The sequence below is a fragment of the Triticum urartu genome, chromosome 7A (assembly GCF_056163025.1).
Source record: "Triticum urartu cultivar PI428250 chromosome 7A, HENAU_Tu73, whole genome shotgun sequence".
Taxonomy (NCBI): Eukaryota; Viridiplantae; Streptophyta; class Magnoliopsida; order Poales; family Poaceae; genus Triticum; species Triticum urartu.
The window spans coordinates 171,810,493-171,828,078 of record NC_141879.1 but is presented as its reverse complement, the minus strand read 5'-3'; positions in this window follow the sequence as shown (position 1 = coordinate 171,828,078).

Sequence of the window (17,586 nt, the reverse complement as noted above, 5' to 3'; positions counted from 1 at the left end):
GGCACTCATAGCAGTGGACGAAGGGCTCCTTGGAGGCATCGACCAGGCCATCCATGAAACGGGAGTGGCTGTAGGGGACGTTGCGCCAGTTGAATATATGAGCAAGTTACTATGAGATTTAATCCAAATAAGCACAAAATAAATCATGAATTCTACCATGATTTCAAAACAGGAAGGACAGAAACACATACGGTGCAACGGGAGCAGCATCGTTGGCGTTGAGGTTGTCGCCCATGTCCAAACACCACGAGACACGGTCTTTGAGCACGGTTCGTAGTTGTTCCACGCTCGGGCATTGAAGTTTGTAACTATTTTGGATTAGAATATACTACTCCTCCGGTGTAGTAGTAGAGCAGAGTCCTATACTCTACTACTCTATTCAAGCAAGTTAGGGCATAGCACTGTAGGGAGTACCAGTACTGTGATCACTCAAGCAAGTTGTCTGGCATCGACATGACCCTACGCTGCCGGTATGTGTCTCGTAAGTCAAGCGGCGTGCTGTAGTCATCATCACCTGTCCACTTCCCACAGCACATATTCGCTTCTCCATCTTTGTCCGCACATAATCTCGTCCAATCTTCCATCCCTGCTAAGGCGCCTCCCCTTCGTCCGAAACCCAAGCACTAACAATGGCAGAACCGAGCAGAGTCCGCCGAAAGAGTGGCTGGAATTCGCTCCCCACAAAGGTAATCAATCTCATTGTTTCGCGTGTGGACAATCTCAGTACCATGTTGCTCACCGCGTGCTCATCGGGGCTGTACCATTTACTCAAAGCCCTCAGGCCAGAGCTTTTTAAGCCAGCTCCTTTTTTGCTGATGCCACCTGATCTTTAGAAATGGCGTGTCACGCAGCATAATGATCGTAGGGTTGCGAGCATCAACCCCCTTGACTGCGATCCGATCCTTGTCAGCCTCAACTACATTAACGATATGTACTGGGTCGGCATGAACACGCCTTGGATGGTGCTCGTCGACGGTCGCGGCAGCTGTATGCTCATGGAGGTCTACACCCAGCGATGGATCCCCTTCCTTCTATTAACACTGCACTGCTTTGGCACCGCGGCCCAGAATACTCGGATTCTTACAGTAGCCAACATGATACCAAATTTGATTTGCTCAAGGTTGTAATCTTCCAAGTGCCCACAAGATCTGCGAATTATAAAGACTTCAGGCTAGTTGCGTTCTTCAACCGTGGTCTCGCCTATTTGACAGGTCACTGCGGTAAGTGGATAAATCTGCACGTCCATCGCAGGATCATACATCCTCCATGGTTCTCTGATGCCATTGAACACAAGGGCTTCATTTACGCTGTTGACTCCTTCTATGGTTGGACGTATTGCTGGCCTACTCCAGTCATCGCTACAAACGGCTGTTACAGCAGTATGTTACTTTCCTATGATATCATGATGGCTTGCTTATATTACTGTCAAAATTTGCTGAAAAAATATTCATGCTCATAACATGTTGTTCATAAGATTGACTAAATCAAGAGCCCTTTTTTATTTGACTCCAACTTGATATGATGTTGTAGGCCGCCTGGTGTCCCTACCCTTCCTAATCCCAGAACCTTTCAAAGAAAAGCGGCATGGTAGTTGCAGGTGGTTCCTGGCTCGATCAGACGATGGCGAAAGATTGATGATCGTTCGCACGTACCAGACGTGTTGTTTCGCGGAATACAACCACAGTCACTGCAAGGTCTTTGAGCAGGATCCCAGCTTCTCTGGGCCTTTAGGAATTTTTGACTGGAGGTTGGTAAGTAGCCTTGGTACACGCTCTCTATTTGTTGGACTGAATTATCCAATTAACCAGGAGATAACCGATGGCAAGGATCATGATGGCAGCGCGGTTTTGTTCATCAGGCAAAACTGTGTGTACACAGTGTACCATGCATCTCTGCATGCACCATACCCTGATATGTGCCGCCACGCTCTGTAGCCCAAAGTAGGAGAGAGGGTCGCAAGTATCAGACTTCGACCTGCTGGCTGGAGTTTCCCCCGTCAAGCACCCATCTAGTTCAAGCCGTCAGCCAATCTCCACAGCTTAATAAATAGTAACGTCTAACTGAGCCAGTTAGTTAGATGCGTACACTTGGTGTAGTAGGATCTTTATTTAGTTTGATGCATACACTTGTCTTTTTTGGTAGCCCTTTTGTAATGATGGCTGATGTTTGGTTAGATGCATACTCTCCTTGCCTGCTTACTGCTTCTGTTGCACCCCTAGCCCTGGTTGCTGTTGTTGTTGTTTTCAATGTACAATCAGTAGTATATTTCGTCTGTTGGTTGAATAAATGTGTTGTTAGAATGACAAACACAATGTTTTGGAAGTCATTGAATGGTTCGATCCTTTAGTGCCCCGTACCGTACATAGCGCATACTATTTTTCATACGGAACACATTTTCCACTTGTTTATAACATGCAGCCCACTGATGAAGGCCCAATAGAGAAGCCCATAATTAACTGGAAGGGAGGATCTCACATGAATCCAGCCCAGGTACATGGCCATGGTCCACTAAACATAAATAAGTAAATAAATAAATAAAGCTAAATGCTCATGCACCAGTTCTTTGGGAAAATAGGTAGCCAGTATTTCTTTTTGAAGAATACCCGAGCTAGGCCTATTTGTTTTCTCCGAATTACTAGGCTGCAAATCTTTCAAGACGAGGAGGGATGCATTCCGGCCTGGCTTAAGGCTATGGTCAACGTCTCTTAAAAGTAATATCAAAAGGGGTTGAAAATTCCAAAAAAATATAGCAAATGGGATATAAGTTTCTTTTTTTGTTGTTTTTCTTCAGTGATATCTTATACATATTTCATTGGATTTAATATGACATAGTACTAATTTATTTTGAAATTTGTTTTAGTATGGCTATTAATTTTTGGATTAAGAATATTTCGTCCCCCAGCAAAAATTTGCGAATTTTCAAATTTTCCCACATATTTAGTTAATTTTTTGACCCTGGTACTGACCAGAAAATGGCCAGCAATTTTAAAAATAGAAAACGGGTTGCAATATATTCCATATGAATTAGAAAATGAGTAAAAATTATAAAAATAATAGCAAATGGGCTGTACGCGCCATAGATTTCGAGGCTGACTTGTTTACGCAAGGCTTTGTGAGTGAACACACGATTCTAGCAGCAGTGACTATTGGATGTTCATCCAACGGCCGACGTGCTTCTTCAATCTCTGATCTTCCTGCTCCAGCCGACTAAACTACCGCCGACGGGACTGCCTGCTCCCTCCTCTTGTGGCCCGCTGTGATGCCGCGCAGGCTTCCCGGGCCCACCCTACTCCCTCCGCTGGCCTGGCAGCACGCAATCAACTACCTCCTTATTACGAGAAAAAATGATTCCTCCCACTGACATCTGGGGCACACCGGTTGGGAGGCTGACCTGTGGGCCTACTAAGTTGACGCGTACACAGGGCTTGTCAACTGAGTCAACAAACGATTCTAGCAGCAGTAACCATTGGATTGGAATCGAACGGTCCTGCTGCTTCTTCAATAGCTGCTCTTCTTGCACCAGCCGCCTAAACCAGCGCTGGGGAGACCGCCTGCTCCTGCCTCCAGTGGCCGGCTGTGCTGCCGTTGAGGACTCATTGCCCCCTAATACTCCCACCGCTAGCCAGGCCCTGCAGCGACGGCAGCCTCACACCGCAGCCGAACCAGTGAACCCTCGTACTCCTCTCCGCAAGGGCATCCACTGCCGCGTCTTCCCCGGCTCCGCGTCGTCCCCTTCCTAGTCCTTGCCGTCGTCCACCGCCTTGGTGCTCTCGGCACGGTGTGGTTAACTTGGTCAACGACATTCCATCGGAAGAGTACTGTACGTGGAGAGGCTGACAGCTGGGTCCACGGCCACAGCCCAGTTTTTTTGTGATTTGCCAAGTAAGTCGCTTTGTCAGGCCTGTTGGGCTGCAAATCTTTCAAGACGAGGAGAGCTTTCATTTGGCTGGCCAAGAAAATGGTCCATTAGTAATGAGAAATGGGCTGTACATTTTTAAAACACATCAAACCAGCAATTAGTTTCAAATATCTTTTTTTCATTTCGAGATTTTAAATTACATTAATTTTTATGCGTGGAGAATTTATTGGATTTTGTATTGATATACATTTATTTTTAAAATTAGTTTGAATGTGAGTCGAAATTTCGGGATTAAAAATAGTTCGGACCGCACCGAAATATGCAAAATTTCGTATAATTTTTTAACCGTGGCCACAATATGGGTTGTAATGCTAACAAAAAGAATATGGGCTCCAAAAAACCTTAATAATTATCAAATGGGCTGTAAATTATCTATACCTATACTAATTCTAGACTTCCAAGAAATTCCCATGTTAATCAGATTTTACGAGCCGTTAATTTGGTGGGGTCGAATTATTACGGTGTAGATTAACACAACTATTTTTTTGTATTCTATTTTTGCTTGGAGGTCAAGCTCCACGTTAATCCTAAAAAATAAGAAGCAAACTGTCCATGCGATTTGGGTGTTAGCTTTGTACAGCCGTAGACCACAGGGAGTCCTCCTACGCCATCCCACGTACACGTCTCCTATTTTCTATTCAGCAAACTCTTCTGTGGGTACTCATGTCCTTCGAGTTTCTGACCGCAGGCAGGGAAACAAAGGATCTCGTGCCAACAATTAAATCTTCGCCGATTTTAACCAAGGATTCTATGCCATCCATTAAATCTTGGCTGATTTTATCCGCATCCTGTCCGCCATGGATGAAGCAGTTAAGGCCTTAGGAGGGATAGCTGTGGTGCGCCCATAGTCACCAACGCACCTCTGACCAGTCAATCTTACCTCAGGTTCGTTTAATATTATTTATTAATACCACGTGTTTCCTTTGGGGTAGTACATACTAGGTTCATGAGGTGGAAGAACATATGCGTACAATCAATTGAGTTCATATCTTGGATGGTTAGATTCATGACATGTGCTTAGCTAGGTTGATCATCTTTCAACTGCTGGTTGATCATTGCTAAGCGGCTGCTAACGGCCGGATGCCTTCTCGGTCTTAGATGATGTCTTGCCTTTAATCATTCCTTCCAATAAGTCAGATAGATCCATCCAGCAAGCCGCCTTATCAGTACCATGGCCGATGCCTATGCAGTGGGATAATGTGTCACACTCCATCCTATTAGAAAATACAGAGTTCAGTTACATTACTTTAGTTAAAGTAAGACTTCAGTAATAATGTATGCAACAAATCATGTGTAGTGTAATTGGTTTTAATTTTTTTCCCAGTCCTATCAACACATATGTACATACCAATAGTTCCACAAGACAATCATGTTGGCTGCAAGCTTAGGTAGGGCCATATAGTTCATGTATGTTTCTGCTGTCTATATATTAGTATTGTGTTTCCCACTTTTCCTCTTTGAGTGTCAATAAACCTTCAGATCATTCCCAAGTTTTGTATTAAAGCTAACAAAATTTCTTACAAATGCAAGGGCGTGGGATATTCAATTACATATTTCTGTTAAACTGTTGTTATATAAGGTGAGTTACTCCAATCATGTTTATATGTCTTTTTTGTGTACTAACGTTCATATAGTAAGGTTCCTTCTACAGAAGTCACTAAGGCACTATGAGAAGGCAGCATCTAAATAGTTGATTGAGCAATTCCCGAAATTGTATTAATCCTTATTTAGTAATATTATCAGCAGTTTGCCGAAGCAACACTTAGTTTTCACTAATTCTCATGTTTCGGGAGCATAGAAGTTGTAAGGCTCTAATTAACTTTACCGTCCTATTCAAATTCAGCACTCCAATTTTTGAATTTTTGTCCGTTGCCATAGCCAGTGATCATAACAATATATACGTACAGTTTATGCAGATTCAAGAAAAACTGAGGGCGAGTCTCTCCATCATTTTGAATGAATGCTCCTACAATATACTGCCTGGCAGAAACCTTGCTGGGATTCAAGCTCCAATACAAATTCGCATGTTACCTTGATGTGCTATATAATGTAGTCCCTATAGTACTCATGACTAAAAAATTAATTAGCACTCCGTTGCCCTGTATGTAACTCTTGCTTGGCAGCATCTCATGAGGAAGGGGGAGAGGGGACACCAAAGATAGGTGTAGGTACGTACTATAGTTGCCTAATTGAATCTGTGCTGCACACCGAAATATGCACTTGCCGAAACAGTAAGTGCGTAGTTTTTAATTATTTTATCTGGCTTTTCCTCTATTGACGCTCACACGTGTTGTCTCTTCAAATCTCCAGATAGCCCAGCCTTGCCAGTTCAGCATGGAGGCAGTAGCTAACACCACCACCTCTCCACCCAGCACTATAATGTCCCAGTCTCGCCCTCTTCTGCTTCTTCAGGAGTATATGTCCGTCTTCTTCGTCCTGATGATGTCCGCATGCTAGATCACCCCCCACCTAGAACGGTACTTCTGAAAAAGATGGATATGTCAACCTTTTGCAAGTATGGAATATTTTTTATATTAAGTATATCTATTTATTACAGATTTGTCATGCTACCAATAAGTAAGATTTGTTTTCTCTTCATAAAGTATATGATTCTATTTCACTTTCTTTTTACGTGAATGCCTAACCAGATACAAAAGAAAATATGGTTTAATATGTGGTGCTTGCATGCTTTCCATCGGACAGGCTAAGAAACTTTATATATATCTTCTACATTAAATGTCCCTCTCGGGTAGAGTTTTTTACTAGGCATAATTCTTTTCCGTGAACCTAAATGACTCATCCAAATTTCCGACATTATAAGATTTGTTAGGTAAACTCATAAAGTACTTTCATAGTATTTCTAATGATTTCAACATTTTGTCCTACATATCGATCTCCATGATAGTGAAGGTGGAGGTGAACAATTTATCTTCAAGATAATTTCTAGACTGGATTACCTTTTAAATTCTAAATATATTATTTGTCTCTGCCAGTTTTCTTAATGCAAGACGCAATTTTCTTAGTATAAAGCCTTAGATTTTAGACTATGATTTATAATATGTCAATTTTAATACCTCATTTTCTCTTCAGTTATGTATTTTCTTCCTTTGTTGGTATTTCATATCCAATAATAAGATGTTTACATAATTTATTTTGTATAACAGAGAAGTTTAAATTAACGTTCCGCATTCGAGCAGCCTTAAAAATATTGGGGCTGCAATGACCAAATTCATACTAGGTTGTGTATTTCTGTGTTAGAAATATTATATCAGTCATCTAATGAATTTTGGGGAAGATTGTATGTGAACCCTACTTTGCGAGGATTATAGTATGTGTTTTGAAAGTTAAGGTATGTTCAAGGATGGCACTATGATAGTTTTATCTCCTATTATATTTACCTGTAGTTAGACGCAATAACATTTCCTTATAAAAGATTGATATCTCCTTGGATTTTACATTGCTATCATATTATGCAAAAGGGTAAGTATAGAATGAGATGAGCATGGAAACTCAGTATAACTACACCAATGCAGTTTTAATATTTACCTTATTAATGAACATACAGATTAATAATTAACTAGGATAGCTGTACATTTCCTTCCCTTTTTGGCCATCTTTTCTCTTCATTTGGTTGTTTATTCGGTCTTCTGCTCCTCGGGCGTTTCTTTTTATGTACTTTCGCATCTTTCTAATGATTTTTTCTAATATAAAAAGAACATCACTTAAAGATATATAAACTGAAACTGTGTGCATCTATTTAATTACTCTCAAGGGTTGTACGTGGGAACATAGGTGCGCGCCACACATCGGCTAGCTCATGCGTCTATCCGATTGGCCGGTTCGGGAGCTGTTGGATCATGTGCGTGGCCTCATTCCGACCAGGGCCGCGTCCACACGAGTGTTTCCTAGAGGAATATTTTTTGTGCAAAAATTTCAATGAAATATGCACTATTGCATATAAAATATCTAGCCCGTGCATCTGCACGGGTTGACGAGTAGTTAGAAATAATGGCAGATGGGTTGTATGCTGTTTTGCATAGATTTGAGGCTTTCCTAAAAAAAGGTTGACGCACAAGCAGTGACTGTTGGATGGCCATCCAACGGCCGTCCTGCTTCTTCAATCTCTGCTCTTCCTGCTCCAGCCGCTCAAACAAGCACCGGCGGGACTGCCTGCTCCCTCCTCCCCGCGGCCGGCTCTGCTGCCGCGCAGGCCTCACCGCCCCACCGTACTCCCATCGCTGGCCTAGCCATCCCTCTACTCACGCACACCTACTGTTATTCTCCGGCGACGGCAGATGAACTAGTAAACCCTCGTACAGTCGTACTCCCCTTCGCGTGGGAAACAACTGTCGAGTCTTCCCTGCCTCTGTGTCGTTCCCTTCCTAGGCCTCGCCGTCGTCTAGCGCCCTGGTGCTCTTGGCGTGGCCTGGTCAACGTGGTCAACGACCGACATGCATCTGAAGTGGACTGTACGTGGAGAGGCTGACAGCTGGGTCCACGGCCGCATGCAAGGAAATGCCTCCTTATTACACACAAAATAATGATTCCTCCACCTGACATCGGGGACCCACCGAAAGGGCCTCGGTATTTCGTGAAAAAAAACGTTATCGCCGCTGACAGCACGGACCCACCAGCTATATCTTCGCACACAAGGAAGTGCCTCCTTATTACAAAAAAAATGAATACTCCCCCTGTTAGCTGGGACCCAGTATAGTGGCAGGCTGACTTGTGGGCCTACTAAGTTGACGGGGACGGAGGGCTTTGTCAACTTAGTCAATATGCACGATTCTAGCTCCAGTAACCGTACGATGTCCATCCAATGGTCGTTGTGCTTCTTCAACCTCTGGTCTTCTTGCTCCAGCCGCCCAAACCTGTCTCGTGCTCCTGCCTCCCGTGGCCGGCTACGATGCGGCGGAGGCCTCACCGCCCCCTACTACTCCCACCGCTGGCCAGACCATCCCTCTACTCACCCACACCATCTATTATTCTGCGGCGACGGCAGCCTCACACCGTAGTGAACCATCGAACCCTCGTACTCCTCTACGCGTGGGCATCCACTACCGCGACTTCCCCGGCTCCGCATCGTCCCCTTCCTGGGCCTCTCCGTCGTCCACCGCCCTGGTGCTCTTGGCGCGGCATGGTCAACGTGGTCAAGGAACGGCTTCCATTGGACGTCGAGTGTACGTTGAGAGGCTGGCAGCTAGGTCCACGGCCGCAGCAAGGAAGTGCCTCCTTATTACGTGCAAAATAATTATTCCTCCACCTGACAGCGGGGACCCACCGGACGGGCCACCGTATTTCGCAAAAAAAAACGTTTCCCCCTGACTACTGGGACCTACCAGCTACATCTTCGCACGCAAGGAAGTGCGTCTGGAAAAAAAACGATTCGCCCCCCTGACTGTTGGGACCCATCAGCTACATCTTCGCACGCAAGGAAGTGCGACCGGGCAAAAAAAAACGATTCGCCCCCATGACTGCTGGGACCCACGAGCTACATCTTCGCAGGCAAGGAAGAGCCTGATAGTCGGGACCCACCTGGTCGAAGCGTACGTAGCGTTGTCATTCTGGTCGTGAACGTGTACGTACATATATACTGGTGGATGTAGAGGCGCGCACGTGTCGTAGTAGAGGCGCGCATGTGTCGTAGTAGAGGCGCGCATGTAGCATGTACACATACGTACATCGGCCAGGGTGCAAGAAAGAAAATACGGAAACATATGTGTACATACGGGCGGGGTCTCGAACACCTACTCGCGCATACGTACGGCCAGGGCTCATGTACATGGCTGGGTTGGAACGGAGAAACAGCGTCGTCATCGTGTTCATGGGGAGGCAATGGAATGCGTCATGTTCATGGGGAGGCAACGGAATGCGTTGTGTTCATCAGGAGGCAACGGAACGCGTGGGAGCCAACCGGCTGGGTTGAAACGGAATGCTCGGTCGTGTTCATCGGGAGGGCTTGGACGGAACAGGCGATGGAAACGAGGCCTGGCATACCGCACAAAGAAGGAAACGAACCTCCTACGTTCGGAACGGGGTCCTGTTGATCGGGAGGGGTCTGGCATACTGCAAAACGGAGGAAACGGACCTCCTACGGTCGAAACGGGGGTCCTGTTGATCGGGAGGGGTGTGGCGTACCGCAAAATGGACGAAACAGACCTCCTACGGTCGAAACAGGGGTGCTGTTGATCGGGAAGGGGTGTGGCGTACCGCAAAACGGATGAAACAGACTTGTGTTGGAGCGCTACGGTCGAAACGAGGGTCATGTTCATCGGGAGGGTGTGGCGTACCGCAAAACGGGACTCCACGGGATACTGTTCATCTCCACCGTCGACCTCCTCCAGCCTCCACGGGCTCCTGTTCATCCAGCCTCCACCGCGTGCTACTGCACCAGCTACTGTTCAACCACCCCTCCACGGGCATCCCTCCATCGTCTACTGTTCATCCAGCCCTCCACACCACGGGGTCCTGTTCAACCACCCTTCCACGGGCACCCCTCCACCATCTACTATTCATCCAGCCCTCCACCACACCACGGGGTCCTGTTCATCCAGAGGCAACGCCACCGCTCACTGTTCATCCAAACCCCCCGCAACGCTCACTGTTCATCCCAGAGGCAGCATCGATCGGCTTCAGTGAGCAGCAGTAGCGAAGGAATCGCTCGATCGGGTTCAGTTAACAGCCATCGATCGATCGCTCAGGTTCAGTAACGCGTAGCCTGCAGTGCAATCGCTCAGGTTCAATTAGGTCCCAACGCCTCGCTCGGGTTCAGTTAGAGCCAATGCCTTGCACCCACGCGCGTACGTGTACGAGAGAAACGCGCATCGCTCGGCCCCCGACCTCCCACCATAACCGGGAACTCCCTGAAATTTTCCTCCCCCTCGCTTCTACCACGTTTTTTTCCGTCATGGACGACCCAAAGAATGTCATGCAGCTGTGTCTCCGGCCTGCCCAGGACAAAAAGCCCATTTTCTGTCATGATTTTTTGTCATAGAAGTAGGAGCCCACCAGATCTATGATGATACCGGGTTTTGTCACAATTATCGTCACAGAAGTGTCATATGTATGATAGAAAAAATTTCGTTCGGCCCAAAATGTCACGGATGTGTCTGTTTTTTGTAGTGACAGCATGATGTCGTTCGAAAGGATGAATGGTGTCATCAAAGGATATGTTCGCAACATGTCACGTCCAGAGGGAAGCATAGCCAGGGGCTTTCTGACCGAAGAGTGCATCTCCTACTACACGAATTATCTAGGCATCGAGAACCCCGTTGGTCTGCCCGTCAACAGGCACCTCGGCAGGCTCGCTGGATGGGATCACCGCGAGGGTCGCCGCGAAATGCATGTCGACTTCGAGGGTCGACTCGCCGACTTTGAAAGAGCAAACCTAGTCGCGCTACAACACATAGACATGGTTGATCCTTGGGTGGTAGAGCACAAAACCTTTATTGAGAAGACGTACAATGACCAAGGCCAACAGAGGACAGACAGAGATATAATCAAAGAGCACAACTCATGTTTCACGCGTTGGTTCAAGAAGAAGCTTCTGTCGTACCCTTTACATGAGGATTCTTCCGCGGAAGAAAAACTCATATTCGCCTTGTCACAGGGCGCCGAGCACAACCTGATGACCTATGAGGCGTACGATATCAACGGCTACACATTCTACACCGAGGACAAGGACATGAAGAGCGATGGTTATCAGAACTCCGGGATAACGATGGAATCCTACACCGGTAACGACAAGGACAGATACTATGGAAGGATCGAGGAGATCTGGGAGCTGAGCTACGCTGGAGAGAAGGTCCCGATGTTCCGTGTCAGATGGGCCAAGAGCGTCCTAAAAGAAGACCGGTATTTCACCACCATGGTTATACCCGAAGCCAAATCCAAGACCGCGGGCGCAAACGTCACCGCGAAAAATGAGCCATGGGTACTGGCTTCCAAAGTGGACCAATGCTTCTTCATTACCGACCCGTCAAAGCCCAGTCGTGTTGTCGTGAGGAGAGGCAAAAGGAAGATCATCAGAATGGATGGAGTCGCCAATGAGCAAGACTTCGACAAGTACGGCGACCCGAAGATGGAACATGACGACGACGATGAAGTGCCATACACCACAAGAAGAAGCAGGACCACCCTACCTAAAGGACGTCCATTCCACAGAAGAACTCCATTTGCGAAAAAGAAGGGCAAGAAGATTGTGAACAGATAGCTAGCTAAGATCGATTGTATTTAAATTGTAGCCTTCATTTCTCGATTGTATTTCGACATATTGAAATGATATTTCTTCTGTTCAAGTGTCCTCACGAATATTTATTTATGTTTATTATGGTATTGAATTTCTAATTCACAAAAAGTATTGAATTTGTTAATATTTTTTGAACTCATGAATATTTTTAAATTTAATTCATGGGAACTTTTTGAATTCATGAATATTTTTTTCAAATTTGATGATAGTTTTTCATATTCAATATGAAAAAATATTGAATATTCACGAGGACACTCGATCTCGATCCCCCTCCATCTCGATCGCTATCCCCCCTCGCCAGATCCCCCTCACCGCCGAGCACCCCCCGCACCCTCCCCCGCTGCACCACTGCCGACGACCCCCCGCACCCTCCCCTGATCCACCGCTGCCGACGACCCCCCACACCCTCCCCCGCTCCACCGCCGCCGCCGACCCCCCGCACCCTCCCCCGCTCCCACCGCCGCCAACGACCCCCCGCACCCTCCCCCGCTCCACCGCCGCCGACGACCACCCACCCCCTCCCTCCCCCCGAGCGAGACCTAGGGTTCAAGACGCCACCGCCGGCCCTCCGCTAGGCAACAAAAAATCCTAAAAAAATACTAATGGCGCACCGCTAGAGGTGCGCCATTGCTATCCAAACAAAATTCTAATGGCGCACCGCTAGGGGGTGCGCCATTGCTAAGCCTCCCCCCACTAAAATCGCCAATCCCCTTTCTTCCCCCAATCGATCACATCTCTCAAGCCCCCGATTCCATCTCTCCCTCGGTTCCTCCATCCTCCAGGCCTCCGCTGCTGCCGGTCGCCAAGGCACCAACCACCTCCTCGGAGGTAGAGCCTTGGAGGCAGTGCCGCCTTGCCGACGCAAGCGGCCCGTCATCGCGCACGGGGCGCTCTTCCTCGCGCTCTCCTCACCAACCATGACGCCGGCCACCTGCTCCTCACCAACCACGATGCTGGCCACCTGCTCCGTCATCTTCGGCAGAGGTTACTCCACCTAGCTGCAGCGCTCGTGCGCTTGGCGGCTAGGGTTTGCCTCCAGCCCCTTGATAACCCACAAGTATAGGGGATCGCAAGAGCTTTCGAGGGTAGAGTATTCAACCCAAATTTATTGATTTGACACAAGGGGATCCAAAGAATATTCTCAAGTATTAGCAGCTGAGTTGTCAATTCAACCACACATGGAAACTTAGTATCTGCAGCAAAGTGTTTAGTAGCACAGTAATATGATAGTGGTGGTAGCAGCAACAAAAGTAAAGACGGCAAAAGTAATGTTTTTGGTATTTTGTAGTGATTGTAACAGTAGCAGCGGGAATGTAAATAAGCATAAACCAGTATATGGAAAACTCCTAGGCACAGGATCAGTGATGGATAATTATGCCGGATGCGGTTCATCATGTAACAGTCATAACATAGGGTGACACAGAACGAGCTCCAATTCATCAATGTAATGTAGGCATGTATTCCGTATATAGTCATACGTGCTTATGGAAAAGAACTTGCATGACATCTTTTGTCCTACCCTCCCATGGCAGCGGGGTCCTATTGGAAACTAAGGGATAATAAGGCCTCCTTTTAATAGAGAACCGGAACAAAGCATTAGCACATAGTGAATACATGAACTCCTCAAACTATGGTCATCACCTGGAGTGTTCCCGATTATTGTCACTTCGGGGTTTCCAGATCATAACACATAGTAGGTGACTATAGACATGCAACATAGGATCAAGAACTCACATATATTCATGAAAACATAATAGGTTCAGATCTGAAATCATGGCACTCGGGCCCTAGTGACAAGCATTAAGCATAGCAAAGTCATAGCAACATCAATCTCAGAACATAATGGATACTAGGGATCAAACCCTAACAAAACTAACTCGATTACATGATAAATCTCATCCAACCCATCACCGTCCAGCAAGCCTACAATGGAATTACTCACGCATGGTGGTGAGCATCATGAAATTGGTGATGGAGGATGGTTGATGATGACGACGGCGACGAATCCCCGTCTTCGGAGCCCCGAACGGACTCCAGATCAGCCCTCCCGAGAGGTTTTAGGGCTTGGCGGCGGCTCCGTATAGTAAAACGCGATGATTTCTTCTCTCTGATTTTTTTCTCTCCGAAAGCAAATATATAGAGTTGGGGTTGGCTTTGGAGGGCATCCAGGGGGCCCACGAGGTAGGGGGCGTGCCCTAGAGGGGGGGCGCCCCCACCCTCGTGGACAGGGTGTGGGCCCCTGGTCTTCATCTTTGGTGAGGATTTATTATTATTTTTTCTAAGATGTTCCGTGGAGTTTCAGGTCATTCTGAGAATATTTGTTTTCTGCACATAAAACAACACCATGGCAATTCTGCTGAAAACAGTGTCAGTCCGGGTTAGTTCCATTCAAATCATACAAGTTAGAGTCCAAAACAAGGGGAAAAGTGTTTGGAAAAGTAGATATGATGGAGACGTATCACCCCTCCCCTCCCCCATCAACGAGAGGAGCATCTGGTGCCCCCGCCCTCGAGTTCGTCGACGGCACCGTCCTCCAGCCGTAGGCGCCGCAGGTACAGAGCCCCCGATTCCATCTTCCCCCTCGCCCCCATTTTTTCCTTGATCCAACCCATCGATCCATTAGACACTGTATATTTTTGGCGCTGGTAGAAATCAGACCCGCAAAGAATTACCTCCGGCAGTAACAGTTGTTGTGGTGTTCGGGGTATGCGCAGTAGTACAAACAAGTGACCCATCTATGCAAATAATCTTCAGACTAAAAGTAAATGTATATGAGCATTGGATGATACAATGTCTGAATCTTGCATGATACAGTCTCTTAATATTGCATGGAAAGATGCAATAGTACTGCCCCCTTTTATTGAACCATGTTAATTGTGGCTATATGCATCTATGATGCAGATGTTCAGGGGTAATAAAACTTCCATTTTTATTGTGTTAACAAATTCATCCAGGATTGCTGAGTTTAACTTGTGTTGATCTTCAATTCATCAATGCTCTCAATGCAATTGTGAGCATTTTTTTGCAATTGTGAACTCTCAATGATCAAGTCTAGAAGTGTTTACAAATTCAAAGAGTTCACATGACTACTGGTCAAATACTCTAGTGTATTTAGTGTAAATCTAGTTCGAAACTAGTAGAGCTCTTGGTGATTTGGAAATTCAGTTTAAATAAAAATTTGGTACATGACTACTGATCATGTATGAAAGATGTTGCTACTGGATGAGCACAAGAACTACTCAATAGATTTTGATGTACTCCTGATCATGTATGCAAGATGTTGCCACTGGATGCATGGATGCATGACTTGGACATGACTACTCAGTAGATTATGACACCTGATAATCACAGTAAACTGTTAACAAATTACAGTTTACTGTCCATTTTAGCCTAGCATTCAGTTATCTTTTCACCCTTTTTTCTGTCCATTCAGTTATATTTTCAGTAGGAAAATCTGTGTAACAAATTACAGTTTACTGTCATTGTCGGTGTTAAAACCGGTGGATCCCGGGTAGGGGGTCCCGAACTGTGCATCTAGGCCGGATGGTAACAGGAGGCAGGGGACACGATGTTTTACCCAGGTTCGGGCCCTCTTGATGGAGGTAAAACCCTACGTCCTGCTTGATTGATATTGATAATATGGGTAGTATAAGAGTAGATCTACCACGAGATCAGAGAGGCTAAACCCTAGAAGCTAGCCTATGGTATGATTGTCTGTTGTCCTATGGACTAAAACCCTCCGGTTTATATAGACACTGGAGGGGGCTAGGGTTACACAAGGTCGGTTACAAAGGAGGAGATATACATATCTGTATTGCCTAGCTTGCCTTCTATGCCAAGTAAAGTCCCATCCGGACATGAGACGAAGTCTTCAATCTTGTATCTTCATAGACCAACAGTCCGGCCAAAGGATATAGTCCGGCTGTCCGGAGACCCCCTAATCCAGGACTCCCTCAGTAGCCCCTGAACCAGGCTTCAATGACGACGAGTCCGGCGCGCAGTATTATCTTCGGCATTGCAAGGCGGGTTCCTCTCCAAATTCCGTATACCTGTCGAAATAGTGTCCGGCCTTTTGTGAATGTTGTACTCCTTGTCTTCCACGCCCAATAATGGCCACTTTCCATGTGTCGAGCGAATGTGAAGAGCCAGGGTGTTTTTACATTTACCCCCTAGCTGTGTGAATGAGCTGCCTATTAAAAAGACGAGGATTCAGATCCAAATCACACCATCTTCCCTTGGCGAGCCTTCATCAGAGCGCATTCGACAGAGATCCATTCCATCATGGCCGGTCGAAGCAGCTCCTCCTCTTGCTCCCCTAGCCCCAAGCCTGCAGATTGGGAGAGATGTTCCGTCCCGCACAGCAAATTAGTGATGCTTCAGACCAAGGGATTTCTTCCCCCAGCGTACATGGTCCCAGCTCGAGACGGGCTAGCCACCTATAATGGCGGAGAGCAAGCAGAGAGCCTTCCCAATCCCTCCAAGGGAGAGCGAGTATGCCTTGTCCCTTATTTGGTAAGAGGGCTCGGATTTCTAATTCATCCATTTCTCCGGGGGCTCCTGGAGTTCTACGGCCTCCAGTTGCATAACCTTATGCCTGCCTCCATGCTGCATATCGTGGGATTCATAGCCCTTTACGAGTTGTTTTTGGGCTGTGAGGCTCATTTCGCTCTATGGAGGAAGTTGTTCTGCCTTGTGCCCCGTTCTCAGAAGGGGTCAATATATCAAGTGGGTGGAGCCGAAGTGTGGCGTATTGCCGGGACCGGATACCTGTCCGGAACCCCAAAGAAGACGTCCGAAGACTGGCCTTCAGAATGGTTTTATATAGAAGACGTCCCCCTCCCGGATCCTATTAGAATCGGCCTTCCTGAGTTCGACAACTCCCCTTTGAAGAAGCGCCAGAGCTGGCGTCCATGGAGCTCCCAGGGAGAAGATGACAGGGACGTTCTTTACCTGATGAGCCGGATAAGTTTTTTAGCTCGATCCGGATTGACCATGATCGAGATCATGGCCATATTTATTATGCGGGGGGTGCAGCCGCTTCAATATAGAGGCCACCCCATGTGGGATTTCAACGGGGAGGACGACGCCACCCGCCACGGCCGCAAAGGGCCGGGATCGGCATATGATCTAATAAAGATCTTATCCACTTTGTACAAGGGAGAAGAGGAGGAATTCCTTCGTGTCAACCCGCAGGGCGGATTTTCTATGTACAATCCTCCGAGCTGGGTAAGCGGAGACTTTTTCTCGCCCATCCGTTTCGTATTCCCGTAGTTAAGTATTCAGCCTAGCGATTTCATCGCAGGAGCTGCGCCAGGCTGTAAAGGAGATGAACAGCCCTCCTCCACAACCCGAGGACCCTGGTCGGTCCCTTGACCCGGCCTCCCAGGAGGATCCGGACATATCTGTGGAGCCGATCGAT